This window comes from Diceros bicornis, chromosome 10, assembly GCF_020826845.1.
Source record: "Diceros bicornis minor isolate mBicDic1 chromosome 10, mDicBic1.mat.cur, whole genome shotgun sequence".
NCBI classification, from domain to species: Eukaryota; Metazoa; Chordata; class Mammalia; order Perissodactyla; family Rhinocerotidae; genus Diceros; species Diceros bicornis.
This window is the reverse complement of record NC_080749.1, coordinates 66,128,981-66,131,841: the sequence shown is the minus strand read 5'-3', so window position 1 is coordinate 66,131,841 and position 2,861 is coordinate 66,128,981. Positions and strand designations below refer to the sequence as shown.

The 2,861-nt window shown below is 40.1% G+C and overlaps 1 pseudogene; it reads left to right on the top strand.

Moving 5' to 3' along the window:
• The first annotated feature begins 1,745 nt into the window (after positions 1–1,745).
• On the top strand, positions 1,746–2,191 carry LOC131410459 (nuclear transport factor 2-like; annotated as a pseudogene).
• Positions 2,192–2,861: the final 670 nt, after the last annotated feature.

Here is a 2,861-nt window from a genome sequence, read left to right as displayed (position 1 = left end):
TTCCCTGATAGTTAGTGATTTTGAACATCTTTTCATGTGTCTGTTGGCCATCTGTATATCTTCTTTGGAGAAATGTCTGTTCAGGTCTTTTGTCCATTTTTTAATTGGGTTGGTAGTTTTTTTGTTGTTGAGATGCATGAGTTCTTTATATATTTTGGAGATTAAGCCCTTATCAGAAGTATGGTTTGTAAATATCTTCTCCCAATTGTTAGGTTGTCTTTTTGTGTTGTTGATGGTTTCCTTTGCTGTGCAGAAGCTTTTTAGTTTGATGTAGTCCCATTTGTTTATTTTTTCTATTGTTTCTCTTGCCCGGTCAGATGTGGTGTTTGAAAAGATGTTGCTAAGACCGATGTCGAAGGGCGTACTGCCTATGTTTTCTTCTAGAAGTTTCACAGTTTCAGGTCTTACATTCAAGTCTTTAATCCATTTGGAGTTAATTTTTGTGTATGGTGTAAGGTAAGGGTCTACTTTCATTGTTTTGCATGTGGCTATCCAGTTTTCCCAACACCATTTGTTGAAGAGACTTTCTTTTCCCCATTGTCTGTTCTTGGCTCCTTTGTCAAAGATTAGCTGTCCATAGATGTGTGGGTTTATTTCTGGGCTTTCGATTCTATTCCATTGATCTGTGTGTCTGTTTTTGTGCCAGTACCATGCTGTTTTGGTTACTATAGCTTTGTAGTATATTTTGAAATCAGGGAGTGTGATACCTCCAGCTTTGTTCTTTTTTCTCAGGATTCCTTTAGCTATTCGGGGTCTTTTGTTGTTCCATACAAATTTTAGGATTCTTTGTTCTATTTCTGTGAAAAATGTTGTTGGAACTTTGATAGGGATTGCATTGAATCTATAGATGGCTTTAGGAAGTGTGGACATCTTAACTATGTTAATTCTTCCAATCCAAGAGCACGGAATATCTTTCCATTTCTTTGTGTCTTCTTCGATTTCTTTCAGAAATGTTTTATAGTTTTCAGTGTACAGATCTTTCACCTCTTTGGTTAAGTTTATTCCTAGGTATTTTATTCTTTTTGTTGCAATTGTAAATGGGATGGTATTCTTAATTTCTCTTTCTGCTACTTCATTGTTAGTGTACAGAAATGCAACTGATTTTTGTATGTTGCTTTTGTATCCTGCAACATTACCATATTCGTTTATTAAGAAGTCTAAATTCTTTTTGTGGTAGATATTACTTGTGATTACCAATATCTGGCTCCTTTATGGTCATTTGGAAAGGATACTTCCCAGCCCCATTGTAGTCAGGTAGAGCTCTATAACTAGCTCAGATGAATGAAATGTGAGAAAAAGTGAAGGATGTCACTTCCAGCCAGAGACAGGGAAAGCTCCCACATCATCCAGTCTCTCTTCCCCAGCCACTGTATTTGGAAAACCACATGTTCCAGGCGGTACAGGAATGAAAGAGTGGAGCCTCCAATAGCCTGCATCCTTGAGATAAGCATTTAAATGTAAATGTGGAGCCCAGAAGAGGTTTGGGATGAAAATATAAATTTAGTTGTCATAGGCACATAGCTGGAAGCTGTGTGAATAGATAACATCAGCCAAGGAGTGAATGTAGAGTAAATTGAGGGCATTGGACAGAGCTCTGAAGAACTCCAACATAAAAACTTAGAAAATGCACTCAAAGAAGGCTGAGAAAGAGTGACAAATGTTCTAATTTGGGATCTAATAATAACTATTCTACTATCTTCATGGCACTTTTGAAGACTATATGAAATAGACCACGCTGGGTGGCCTCCACAGCTGCCGCCATCGTGCCAGCCCCTCGGGTCTCAAGGAGGCCCGGTGATGCTCCAGAATGGGAGACAAGCCAATTTGGGAGCAGATTGGATCCAGCTTCATTCAACATTACTAGCAGTTATTTGATAACGACAGAACCCAACTAGGCACAATTTATATTGACGTGTCATGCCTTATGTGGGAAGGACAGCAATTCCAGGGGAAAACTGCCATTGTGGAGAAGTTGTCTAGCCTTGCATTCCAGGAAATCCAGCACAGCACCCCGGCACAGGACCATCAGCCCACGCCAGATAGCTGCATCATCAGCATGGTTGTGGGCCAGTTCAAGGCAGATGAAGACCCCATCATGGGGTTCCACCAGATGGTCCTACTAAAGAACATCTAGGATGCTTGGGTTTGCACCAATGACATGTTCAGGCTCGCCCTGCACAACTTCATCTGACTTCCTCCCAGCCAGGCACTCATGCTGTTTCCTCCTCCCTCCTCTTCCCAGTACTGTTCACACTCCTCCAGATGCTCCAAATATCATATACAAATGAGCAGGGCCCCGTGGGAGTGGGTGCAGTGTGCTGCTGCTACCGAGGTGTTGTGCATGATGTTTAGACGCTAGAAAGTTGCACCTGACAGAAGTTTGTGTTGTACTAGCGCATGCCTTGGAAAGACTTAAGTAATGTAAAAAGTTGTCTCCTTTTTTTAATCCACTGACAAGTTGTTCTAATAACCCAAAGAAGTGAAGGAGAAAGAAGCTGCCTCACCGCCCAGATATTGATTTGTTCAGATGTTTCAATGCCTCATGATACAGTAAAACCACGAAAATTAAAAAAAAAAAAAAAATTTACTTAATCCCTCTTCCCTTAATATATAAGGTACCTAGGGGCAAGGACCTTGTTTTGTTCACTGTTACATGCTCAACATACAATACTTGACATACATGAATATCCTATAATATTTGTTGAACCATTGATTTATGAAGACAAGTGGCCAGATAGGAGGCAGAAAAAAGAAAAAATATGTGGTGTTAGAAAACCAAAGAAAGTAAATGTAGTCAACTAGCAGGCATTGGTCAAGTAAGATCAGGACTGAAGAACGCAATTTTGCTTTAGCAATTGGGA